The sequence below is a fragment of the Tamandua tetradactyla genome, chromosome X (genome assembly GCF_023851605.1).
Source record: "Tamandua tetradactyla isolate mTamTet1 chromosome X, mTamTet1.pri, whole genome shotgun sequence".
Lineage (NCBI taxonomy): Eukaryota > Metazoa > Chordata > Mammalia > Pilosa > Myrmecophagidae > Tamandua > Tamandua tetradactyla.
This window is the reverse complement of record NC_135353.1, coordinates 161928696-161942540: the sequence shown is the minus strand read 5'-3', so window position 1 is coordinate 161942540 and position 13845 is coordinate 161928696. Positions and strand designations below refer to the sequence as shown.

At 38.0% G+C, this 13845-nt stretch overlaps 1 long non-coding RNA gene across 1 annotated transcript in view; it reads right to left on the bottom strand.

Moving 5' to 3' along the window:
* Nucleotides 1–13845, bottom strand: part of LOC143670622 (uncharacterized) — a 28637-nt gene that overhangs the window by 14538 nt on the left and 254 nt on the right. Inside the window, exon 2 of the long non-coding RNA XR_013169412.1 lies at nucleotides 12385–12480. This is a non-coding gene — a long non-coding RNA (uncharacterized LOC143670622). The remainder of the gene's footprint in view (nucleotides 1–12384; nucleotides 12481–13845) is intronic.

Genomic DNA, 13845 nt, shown 5'->3' with positions numbered 1-13845 from the left:
AGATGGGTAAGCAGTTAGCTAATGAGGCTGAACTTAAATGAAAAGGACTAGATAGACGTGATGGCAGTTCACTAGTGGGTCAATAAGTAATATTAAGTAATATTACCATATTGAAGGTGAACATTATTGAAAGGGGATGTACATACCCACATGTCCCACTGATTAACACTAAAAATATAAATAAGTTCTTGCATGAACCATGTACAAAGAATATGTAAGTTCAGGGTACAGGGGGAAAACTGCTATTGCCTGCTATGGGCTATGTTTAACAGGAAAACATCAATGGTACCACAGCAACACCAGGGGTAAATGATGGGGGGAGGGACAAGAGCTAAGGGGAAGTTTGGATTTTCTATTTGGTGAGGGTGTGTTTATTGGTTATCTTCCTCTTGGGAACAATGAAATTATCTAAAATTGAGAGTGCTGATGGACTGTTGACTTTGGACATTATACATAATGCCCAATGATTAGAACTGGCTCAAGGATGTGCTGACTGAGAAGTAGATTGGCGAATCATGATGTATATGTATGATCAAATATTGTGCTACTGCAAAAAGGAACAAAGATGTAAGGCATATAACATTGTAAATGAACCTGTGGGGCATTTGGTGAGGCAAAATAAGCCAGAAACAAAAGAGCAAATATTGTATGGTCTCATTTAGAAAATACTTATAAGAAAGCAGGGGCCTAGATCATAAACTCTTATAAGCAGTCACACTTAGTCCAGAGTGGTAACTGTTATTTCTGGATTTTGAGAGACAGTTTTATATATATATAACCTGGTATTTAGAGATAAGAATTAAGTCAATCAAGTCAGGATTAAGGTAATTCAGAATACAAAGGTAAGAAAGGCATTATCTATATTTTAGAATCTCACCTACTCTTTGAAACCAAAGGAAGAAAAGTTTATTTTGTTCAGAACCTAAATTTTCTGTAACACACGAATCTAACTTAACCTGTCTGGATAGATCATTTAAACAATTCAAACACAGGGAGCCCAGAATAAGAATGAGAGCCTTTAATCCTATAAAGCTTAATATAGTGCCTGGATATATCCCAGAGTATATTAAGCAGATAATCAAAAAGTATTGGCAAAGTCCCTTAAGGGATGGGAGAAAAAATATGGAACTATTAAACTTAACCACCAGGGAAACCCCTGATACTGTGTCAAACATTAGGGACACCCAAGTCAATAGGCCAAGCCCTTGATCTTGAGGCTTGCTCTTGTGAAGCTTATGTAGGTAGCAAAAAAGCATAGCCTACCTATATTTAGGTCTAAGAGTTACTTCCAGAGGACCTCTTTTGTTGCTCAGATATAGCTTCTCTCTTTCTCAGCCCACCTCTGCAAGTAAAATCATTGCTCTCCACCCCCAACATGGGACATGACATCCAGGGGTAAAAGTCTCCCTGGCAGCATGGAGCCAGGGATGAGCCTGGCTCTAGCACTATGGGATCAACAATGCCATCCTGACCAAAAGAGAGAAAAGAAGTGTAACAAATAAGGTATCAGTGGCTGAGAGAGTTCAGTTGAAAGGCTACTCTGGAGGCCGCTCTTACACAAGCTTCAGTTAGACATTGCTACCAATCATAACTCGTTAAACCCCAACCAAAACCATTCCTGACAGTCCTAAAGAACACCCAGGGTGTTATATAAGATTCTACAAAGGTTCCATGCACTAGGGTAATTTTCCAGAATCCTACAACCTCCAGATGCATCCTTGGACCAGATAAGTCCTGAAATGCAGAGAGGCCAGTCTCTCTAGAACATCAACTAGTTCCATTCCCCCATCCCATATTATTGACAGCCCCTTCCAACATGAAAAACTTAGAATGGGCATAGCCCAAATACCCCCTAAAAAGTGGGAGAAAGATCAAAGATGATGGTGGGGCTATTCAGGGAAGGTAGGTAGGGTTTAACAAATGAGTATGATTGTTGAATCATCATATTGATATTTCTTTTAGTCTCCAGTATCTTAGAGCAGCTAGAAGTAAAAACCTAAAATTGTAGAATTATAACCTATCACAAACGCTGAAATCTGTTCTGCAATGTAACTGTTGAGATGTGCTCTGAAATTTATTGCTTTTTTAATGTTATTTTTCACAAAAAAGTTTGTGATGATAAATTCATAACTATATGATGATACTGTAAAAAAATAAATAAATATACCATTTGAAAGGCAAGTTACTGTTTTTACAGTTTACATATTAATACATATAGTAATTACATATTAATAACATGTAATAAGCAGGGGGAAATAAAAATTCACAAGTTAAAAAAACTCATATCCATAGGGTACTTCATGGTTTACAAAGCACGTTTTATATATATATATATATATATATATATATAATCTCCTAGTTCCACCTCCTCCTCATCATTTTTGTATGATGTGGTCATTATCTCTATTTCATCAGGAAGAACCTCAAGCTCAGAGGGGTTAAGTGACGTGCCCAAAATTGCAGATGGATCCAGGACCTGAACCAATGTGTCTAAGGATATGGGTTGGCCTATTATGCATTCCACTCCAATCAGAGCTCATTCAGGTAATAAGAGAGCCCAAACCTTGTCATCTCATAAACTTCATCATTGCAGAATCCATCCCCCACGGGGTTCTGCATACTGTCAAGGAGTTCAGTAACCTGAATTATTTGATTTCCCTTTCCTCCATCCTCCATCCTATACCCCTTAACTTGTTCAGCAGACTCTTTTTTTTTTTCCAAGGGGTTGTGCCTTAAGATTTATTGCACACTCTGTAGGCAATTGCTTTAAGCCATCAAAAAATGAACCTTAGTAACACAATTACACTTTCAATGAATGCAGTTATACCAATTGTATAAAAACAAGTTTGTGGAAACACTCAGGCGGAACAGTAATTTGGGTGAGAGTAAGAACACCATAGGGTTTGGAATGGACTTTTCTATATAAGCAAAAATTCAGAAGCATGAAAATACCATCAGTCTGAAAAATCTAATAACTCCAGCTTCCTTAGTCACTACGCTCAGGCATCTTGTTCTCTCTGCCCCTCTGTTTCATATTTTTTTCCATTTTATACTTGCAATTATTTTACTTCCTTGCCTCCATTTTATCCCTCTTTCTACCTACTAGAGAAAATAAACTTTTCTGGGGGAGTATTTAGCAAAGCTTTTTCTAAAGTGTGAAAAATCCAATTGATCCAATAATTGCTCTCACAGGAATTTATACTACGGAAATAGCGAGGCTTTCAAAAATGTGTTTCTTAGGTGCTATATAATAGAAAATTTAAAACATAGTCTCAACAATAGGAAATTGTTGGATAAATTAAATACATCCATAGAAAATTATTAAATCATTAAAATTTGCCTGTGTAGGATACTTAATAACAAAGTAGATAACATAAGCTTATCGAACATGTAACTTTATCCCACTGCAGCTAAAGTAAAACATCCTGTTCACTGGGTTCAGCAGACTCTTAACTAAGACTCTCACCGAAAGAACTGGTTTCCAAAGATTCCTTGAAGACAATATTCTATTCTTACACAAGAGATGATAGTTTTGTTTTGCTTTGTAATCAGCAAAACTACCTAGGTCACTTCTCCTTCTGGAAAATTCCTGATCTGTTATGAATATATTAAAATAAATCTTTCATAAGTAAGAAATCTTATTACATGGTATTCTCCTGTGTGATGAACAGGAAAGGGCACTGTGGGCTCAGAGAAGAAGTTAGCTGAAAGGGAGTAACCAAGGCTGATCATTCCATTGCAGTCACGACTGTCTGAGTGACTCAGAGCAAGGAGATTCTCGGACTTTAGTTTCCCGTGTGCATGCAGACTTAAGCAGAGGAAGAGTGGTAAAGGCTTCAGGACCTTGTTTGTTCTGAGGCTCTGCCGTTCTTTGTGTGGCCTGGCACATTACTGAGGGACATAGGAAAGCAGACTCTGTCTCGCTGTATCTGCTGCTGATGTGTTACTGCATGTCTCCCCTCACTTCAGGAGTTTCCTTCATCTAGGCACACCAGAGGACAAAAATATCAACACTGCATAAGCAGCCTGTAGTGATTAGAGCACTTTCATAAGTCAGAGCCTGGATGACTGTGATCATCAGGTAGAAAGGGCTCTGTGCTGACAGCCCAGTTTTATAGGTCAGTTGCCTTTCAGATTAAGCACGTTTATCAGTTTAACCCAATTCTGACACAAGTCTAAAGGCATGGGCTGATAGGAAGCACAAGGAGAGGGACCAGAACTCTGATAAAGACAAGTCTACTCTAAATGTTTATACCAGGCTGCTCCCTTGTTTATATTAAACACTATGATGTTATTCAAGGTGTTTTCACATTAATGATCTCATCAAAGGCTCATGGGGTGATGTTATTTTCATTTACCAAATGTGGAAATTAAAACAGAATTATGACAGCAAGAAAAGAAATGAGCTATAAAGCCATGAAAGACAGGGAGGACCCTTAAATGGCATATTGCTAAGTGAAAGAAACCAGTCTGAAAAGGCTACACATTGTATGATTCCCACTATTTGATGATTCTGGAAAAGACAAGACTATAGACACAGTAAAAAGATCAGTGGTTTTCAGGGGTTCAGGAGGAGTGGGAAGGAATTAGAAGGTAGAGCCCAGGGGATTTTTAGGGCAGTGAAACTATTCTTTATGATGTTGTAATGGTGCATACACAACATGATGAATTTGTCGAAAGTCAAAGAACTGTACATGTAAAGATTGAACCTTAATATAACTATGGCCTTTAGTTAATAATGATGTATTGGTTCATTGATTATAACAAATGTATGACACTAATGAAAGATGCTAATTATAGCAGAAACTGTGGGCAGGGAGTGGAAGGAGAGGGGTATATGGGCACTCTCTGTGCGTTCTGTGCAATATTTCTGTAGATCTAAAACTGCTCTAAACAATAAAGTCTATTAAAAAGAAAACAGAAATATAAATGACCAAGTATTCCCAAGTTCACACTGCTATTTGGTGGAAGAACTGAACTAAAACCCCAAGGAGCTCACCCCAGGTCTATCTCCCTACAGCAACCTTGCCCAAAGTATAATCCATGGAATAGTCATTCCAAAGGATGCCAATAAGTGTTAGGCAAAACAAAAATAAACAAAATTGCTCTAAAATAGATCAGGAAAGTTCTAGATCTAATAAAGTCTAGCATTTGGCTGACCTTCTCAGAGACCTGAATATGCTGGTTACAATGGAGAATTTGGTATATAGCATTTTCGCAAATCATAAAACCATTCAAACCATTCCTCAGGGATGTTTCATACGAGTGTTCTTTAGGATCTACTGTAATTAACATTTCATTGCATTGATCATGGGTTACATCCAATCATAAGTTACATCACAGATCTGTGAACGGTTCATTCTCAAGGCTGCGTTTTACTGTGGTCTAAGGGCACAGAATTAGAATGATAGCTCATTTGAAATATGGGGAGTTTTCTGTGTTCAGAAGTAATCACTTATATTCCCTAGGAGAAGGTCACCCTCCCCGCCCTATTGATGTCAGACTTGGCTACATGATTTGTCTTGACCAATAAACAGAGAGTGGACATCATTTGTGTGATTTCTCAGGAAAAGGAAAAGGCTTTAGAGTTAGCATGTGGCTTTCCATGCATGTTTCCTTCTGCCAAGATGACCAGTAATGGTTTGGATTTATTACCACAACATAACCTATCCCATCCTGACCATTATGATTTTCAAAACATTTATTATCACATAATTATCAATATGGCATTTCTGCAGCAAACATAATATGAAACATTTGATAAGTCATCATGACTTCACAGAAAATTCAGTGATCTTCAAGTTAGGAGAACTATTTATAACTTGTTTGCCCTTGATAATGTAACAGAAATCTCCTAAATGTCAATTTTTTTTAAATGCACATACTGCTGACTTCCGGAGAAGATGGCGGCTTAGTAAGACGCGCGGGTCTTAGTTCCTCCTCCAGAACAGCTACTAGGGGAGTAGAAACGATACAGAACAGCTCCCGGAGCCACGACAGAGATCAAGAAGACAGCGTACCCCATTCTGGAACGGCTGACTGGCTGGGAGAACCCGCTCCGGTGAGACCGCCGGGGGGCGCGGGCTTCCCCGGGCCGGGGCGGTAAGCGGCCGGAGTCCCTCCCTTCCTCCTTCCTGGGCCAGTAGGGAGAATTGGACAGGCGCCCCCCCCCCCACGTGCGGCCCCCCGGACCAACTGGGAGAATTGGATCGGAGATCCCCAGGCCGCGGAGAACGGTGACCGGGGTCCCTTCCAAACACGTTGCTTCCCAGTCCGGCTGGGAACGGTGCACTCTCCCGGGTTGCGGCGGCTGGCGCCCTCCCGCCACGCTTGGTGCCCCGGGCTGGCTAGGAGATTCGGACGGGCGCTCTCCTGGGCTTCAGCGGCCGGCGACCCTCCCCGCGTTCGGATCCCCGGGCTAGCTGGCACTCTTCCAAGCCGCTTCAGCTGGCGAACCTCCCCCACGGCGAGAGTTTTCTAAAGTTAAAGGACCCACAGCACCTTTTACTGGTGGGACCTGCAGACAAACAAGTGCCACGAGTGCCACCTACTGGGCAGGAAAGAAAAACAGAACCCAGAGATTTCACAGAAAAATCTTTCAACCTGTTGGGTTCAACACCCAGGGAAATCTGACTAAATGCCCAGATGCCAGCAGAAGATAATGGATCATGTTCAGAAAATTGAAAATATGGCCCAGTCAAAGGAACAAACCAATAGTTCAAATGAGATACAGGAGCTGAGACAACTAATGCTGAATATAAGAACAGAAATGGAAAACCTCTTCAAAAACGAAATCGATAAATTGAGGGAGGACATGAAGAAGACATGGGCTGAACAATAAGAAGAAATAGAAAAACTGAAAAAACAAATCACAGAACTTATGGAAGTGAAGGATAAAGTAGAAAAGATGGAAAAAACAATGGATACTTACAATGATAGATTTAAAGAGACAGAAGATAGAATTAGTGATTTGGAGGATGGAACATCTGAATTCGAAAAAGAAACAGAAACTATAGGGAAAAGAATGGAAAAATTTGAACAGGGTATCAGGGAACTCAAGGACAATATGAACCGCACAAATATACGTGTTGTGGGTGTCCCAGAAGGAGAAGAGAAGGGAAAAGGAGGAGAAAAACTAATGGAAGAAATTATCACTGAAAATTCCCCAACTCTTATGAAAGACCTAAAATTACAGATCCAAGAAGTGCAGCGCACCCCAAAGAGATTAGACCCAAATAGGCATTCTCCAAGACACTTACTAGTTAGAATGTCAGAGGTCAAAGAGAAAGAGAGGATCTTGAAAGCAGCAAGAGAAAAACAATCTATCACATACAAGGGAAACCCAATAAGACTATGTGTAGGTTTCTCAGCAGAAACCATGGAAGCTAGAAGGCAGTGGGATGATATATTTAAATTACTAAAAGAGAAAAACTGCCGACCAAGACTTCTATATCCAGCAAAATTGTCCTTCAAAAATGAGGGAGAAATTAAAACATTCTCAGACAAAAAGTCACTGAGAGAATTTGTGACCAAGAGACCAGCTCTGCAAGAAATACTAAAGGGAGCACTAGAGTCAGACATGAAAAGACAGAAGAGAGAGGTATGGAGAAGAGTGTAGAAAGAAGGAAAATCAGATATGATGTAACATAATACAAAAGACAAAATGGTAGGGGAAAATATTATCCAAACAGTAATAACACTAAATGTTAATGGCCTGAATTCCCCAATCAAAAGACATAGACTGGCAGAATGGATTAAAAAACAGGATCCTTCTATATGCTGTCTACAGGAAACACATCTTAGACCAAAAGATAAACATAGGTTGAAAGTGAAAGGTTGGGAAAAGATATTTCATGCAAATAACAACCAGAAAAGAGCAGGAGTAGCTATACTAATATCCAACAAATTAGACTTCAAATGTAAAACAGTTAAAAGAGACAAAGAAGGACACTATCTACTAATAAAAGGAACAATTCAACAAGAAGACATAAAAATCATAAATATTTATGCACCGAACCGGAATGCCCCTAAATATGTGAGGAATACACTGCAAACACTGAAAAGGGAAATAGACACATATACCAAAATAGTTGGAGACTTCAATTCACCACTCTCATCAATGGACAGAACATCTAGACAGAGGATCAATAAAGAAATAGAGAATCTGAATATTACTATAAATGAGCTATACTTAACAGACATTTATAGGACATTACATCCCACAACAGCAGGATACACCTTTTTCTCAAGTGCTCATGGATCATTCTCAAAGATAGACCATATGCTGGGTCACAAAGCAAGTCTTAACAAATTTAAAAAGATCGAAATCATACACAACACTTTCTTGGATCATAAAGGAATGAAGTTGGAAATCAATAATAGGCGGAGTGCCAGAAAATTCACAAATACGTGGAGGCTCAACAACACACTCTTAAACAACGAGTGGGTCAAAGAAGAAATTGCAAGAGAAATTAGTAAATACCTCGAGGCGAATGAAAACGAAAACACAACATATCAAAACCTATGGGACGCAGCAAAGGCAGTGCTAAGAGGGAAATTTATTGCCTTAAATACCTATATCAGAAAAGAAGAAAAGGCAAAAATGCAGGAATTAACTGTCCACTTGGAAGAACTGGAGAAAGAACAGAAAACTAAACCCAAAGCAAGCAAAAGGAAAGAAATAACAAAGATTACAGCACAAATAAATTAAATTGAAAACAATAGAGAAAATCAGTAAGACCAGAAGTTGGTTCTATGAGAAAATCAATAAGATTGATGGGCCCTTAGCAAGATTGACAAAAAGAAGAAGAGAGAGGATGCAAATAAATAAGATTAGAAATGGAAGAGGAGACATAACTACTGACCTCACAGAAATAAAGGAGGTAATAACAGGATACTATGAACAACTTTACGCTAATAAATACAACAGTTTAGATGAAATGGACGGGTTCCTGGAAAGACATGAACAACCAACTTTGACTCAAGAAGAAATAGATGACCTCAACAAACCAATCACAAGTAAAGAAATTGAATTAGTCATTCAAAAGCTTCCTAAAAAGAAAAGTCCAGGACCAGACGGCTTCACATGTGAATTCTATCAAACATTCCAGAAAGAATTAGTACCAACTCTCCTCAAACTCTTAAAAAAAATCGAAGTGGAGGGAAAACTACCTAATTCATTCTATGAAGTCAACATCACCCTCATACCAAAACCAGGCAAAGATATTACAAAAAAGAAAACTACAGATCAATCTCTCTAATGAATATAGATGCAAAAATTCTCAATAAAATTCTAGCAAATCGTATCCAACAACACATTAAAAGAATTATACATCATGACCAAGTAGGATTCATCCCAGGTATGCAAGGATGGTTCAACATAAGAAAATCAGTTAATGTAATACACCATATCAACAAATCAAAGCAGAAAAATCACATGATCATCTCAATTGATGCAGAGAAGGCATTTGACAAGATTCAACATCCTTTCCTGTTGAAAACACTTCAAAAGATAGGAATACAAGGGAACTTCCTTAAAATGATAGCGGGAATATATGAAAAACCCACAGCTAATATCATCCTCAATGGGGAAAAATTGAAAACTTTCCCCCTAAGATCAGGAACAAGGCGAGGATGTCCATTATCACCACTAGTATTCAACATCATGTTGGAGGTTCTAGCCAGAGCAATTAGACAAGAAAAAGAAATACAAGGCATCAAAATTGGAAAGGAAGAAGTAAAACTATCACTGTTTGCAGAAGATATGATACTATACGTCGAAAACCTGGAAAAATCCACAACAAAACTACTAGAGCTAATAAATGAGTACAGCAAAGTAGCAGGTTACAAGATCAACATTCAAAAATCTGTAACATTTCTATACACTAGTAATGAACAAGCTGAGGGGGAAATCAAGAAACGAATCCCATTTACAATTGCAACTAAAAGAATAAAATACCTAGGAATAAATTTAACTAAAGAGACAAAAAAACCTATACAAAGAAAACTACAAAAAACTGTTAAAAGAAATCACAGAAGACCGAAATAGATGGAAGGGCATACCGTGTTCATGGATTGGAAGACTAAATATAGTTAAGATGTCAATCCTACCTAAATTGATTTACAGATTCAATGCAATACCAATCAAAATCCCAACAACTTATTTTTCAGAAATAGAAAAACCAATAAGCAAATTTATCTGGAAGGGCAGGGTGCCCCGAATTGCTAAAAACATCTTGAGGAAAAAAAACGAAGCTGGAGGTCTCGCGCTGCCTGACTTTAAGGCATATTATGAAGACACAGTGGTCAAAACAGCATGGTATTGGCATAAAGATAGATATATCGACCAATGGAATCGAATAGAGTGCTCAGATATAGACCCTCTCATCTATGGACATTTGATCTTTGATAAGGCAGTCAAGCCAACTCACCTCGGACAGAACAGTCTCTTCAATAAATGGTGCCTAAAGAACTGGATATCCATATGCAAAAGAATGAAAGAAGACCCGTATCTCACACCCTATACAAAAGTTAACTCAAAATGGATCAAAGATCTAAACATTAGGTCTAAGACCATAAAACAGTTAGAGGAAAATGTAGGGAGATAGCTTATGAAACTTACAATTGGAGGCGGTTTTATGGACCTTAAACCTAAAGCAAGAACACTGAAGAAGGAAATAAATAAATGGGAGCTCCTCAAAATTAAACACTTTTGTGCATCAAAGAACTTCATCAAGAAAGTAGAAAGACAGCCTACACAATGGGAGACAATATTTGGAAATGACATATCAGATAAAGGTCTAGTATTCAGAATTTATAAAGAGATTGTCCAACTCAACAACAAAAAGACAGCCAACCCAATTACAAAATGGGAAAAAGACTTGAACAGACACCTATCAGAAGAGGAAATACAAATGGCCAAAAGGCACATGAAGAGATGCTCAATGTCCCTGGCCATTAGAGAAATGCAAATCAAAACCACAATGAGATATCATCTCACACCCACCAGAATGGCCATTATCAACAAAACAGAAAATGACAAGTGCTGGAGAGGATGCGGAGAAAGAGGCACACTTATCCACTGTTGGTGGGAATGTCAAATGGTGCAACCACTGTGGAAGGCAGTTTGGCGGTTCCTCAAAAAGCTGAATATAGAATTGCCATACGACCCAGCAATACCATTGCTAGGTATCTACTCAAAGGACTTAAGGGCAAAGACACAAATGGACATTTGCACACCAATGTTTATAGCAGCGTTATTTACAATTGCAAAGAGATGGAAACAGCCAAAATGTCCATCAACAGACGAGTGGCTAAACAAACTGTGGTATATACATACGATGGAATATTATGCAGCTTTAAGACAGGATAAACTTATGAAGCATGTAATAACATGGATGGACCTAGAGAACATTATGCTGAGTGAGTCTAGCCAAAAACTAAAGGACAAATACTGTATGGTCCCACTGATGTGAACCGAGATTTGAGAATAAACCTGGAATATGTCATTGGTAACAGAGTCCAGCAGGAGTTAGAAACAGGGTAAGATAATGGGTAATTGGAGCTGAAGGGATACAGACTGTGCAACAGGACTAGATACAAAAACTCAAAAATGGACAGCACAATAATACCTAATTGTAAAGTAATCATGTTAAAACACTGAATGAAGCTGCATCTGAGCTATAGGTTTTTTTTGTTTTGTTTTTTTTGTCTGTCTGTTTGTCTTTTTTTTTCTTTTTCCTTTTCTTTTTTTTACTATTATTATTTTTATTTTTTCTCTATATTAACATTCTATATCTTTTTCTGTTGTTTTGCTAGTTCTTTTCCTAAATCGATGCAAATGTACTAATAAGAAATGATGATCATGCATCTATGTGATGATGTTAAGAATTACTGATTGCATATGCAGAATGAAATGATTTCTAAATGTTGGGTTAATTTCTTTTTTTTTCTTCAGTAAAAAAAATGTGCATACTGCTTACTTCACACAGCTGATGAGACAATAAAATCACCCACACATAGACATAATACAATAAAGTACTTAAAAACTGTACAGTGCTAAGTAAATATAAGTAATGCATTGTCCTGAGCTGGATTTCAGAGTTCACACCTTGTCAACAATGAATGAAGTCACCTTCAAGTGAGGAAGCAAGAAGTCAAATGCTTTTGACCCATTTCTTTGGTTCCTTTCATTATGCTTTACAAACTTCATAGCAGTGGAATTCCAAATTAATCAATATTAAGTATTAAAGTTCCCCCAACCCCATCAGAACACTTTGGGCTCTAAGCAGAAGGTCTGGTTCACATGGACTAGAACAATAAGGGAATATTTCATCAGACAAAACACCATAAGTAATCCACAGTTCGATAATGTTAAAGACTCACCCTCTCTGACTCTCCTTTCTTCTGTCTCCAGCATCAGCTTCATCCTAAAGTTGGGTTTCCTCCTGGTCAATAGAGGGCCACTAGAAACAATCAGGTCTACATCAGGTATGAGAAAGGGAGAGGAAATACAAACATTTCACTCACAAAAGCACATAAATTCTTCCTCAACTTACCAAAAACATGTGCCAAAGACTTGGCCTGGACTAATGTACCTCCAATTTAAAGCTGACCAGAAGGTCCTAGCAATCTTTTTCTTTTTAAACATGGACAGGCACCAGGAATCCAGAACACTTCCTGCTGAGCCACTATGGTTCACCCTGTCCTAGCAATTTTGATGTAAATGGGAATGACTCCAAAATTTCAGACCAAGCGTGTTTGCTAAGTGTTGATGACCGATATACCTTATCAGGGTTAAGGAAGTTCCCTTCTATTCCTAGTCTGCTAGAAGCCTTGAATTTTTTTATTGAATTTCTGGGAGCTCAACTCAGAAGGATATCACAACAAAATCAGGGTTTGTTAGTAAGGAGGAAGAAGACACAGATAAGACACTAATTCTTGGCAAAGCAGCTCAACAGGAGAAAATCTAGCACCTCGTAAATTTTCACAGACCTGTGAACTGTTTAATGTTCAGATTTGCAAACCTGATAATTGGGCATAAGTAAAATCTCCTAACACTTAGCTCTACCATCTGTTGCTGATATAACAATTTTACATAATACGGAAAATGACAGATGGAAGCTATGCATTAGCCATGTCCAATATGTTTTATGTCCATGACATGCACGGAGTAGAAGAAGTATGTCCATACTATACACTACTGAGCTCATAGTTCTCTAGTTATAATTCTGGCCATGTACGGAAAAGGACAACTTCCTAATCATTTATCATGCTCCCTTGGCGTTTGGAAGGCTGCAGACAAGGGTAATCCCAGAATTTCTAACCAGGCCAGAATTAGAAGCTAAAAATTGATTTGGAGCTGGAGTGTTGAGGGTCAGGGGAGGTAACATATTTGAAACTGTTTACACAGAAAATATACAGTTTTAACTTAGAATTTATATTATGGCATATAAGAATAGCAAAGTTTTCTAAAGATATTTTATTTTTACTTCATATAAATGAATCTTACATAAGATTGAGAAAATATCAGTTGTCCACATCACAGAATAAGAAATCAAGGGAAACCTGTTGGCGTGAAACAAATATAATGGGAAACTTCCAGTGGAAATAAGATTCCTCCCATAAGCTTTGTGCTGGATTTTAAAAACTTCATAAAGTTTCCCTTTTATTATAAACTGTTTCAAACATATATTAACATAGAAAGTGATATAATAGGCATTCATATGCTCACCATATAGATGTATCTGATGTCAATGTTTTAAAGTTCCATACGTACTCCTCCTGATATTATACCCTTCCTCTTGCCACAGTGATTTCGCCTACCAGGTAACAATCTTCTGAATA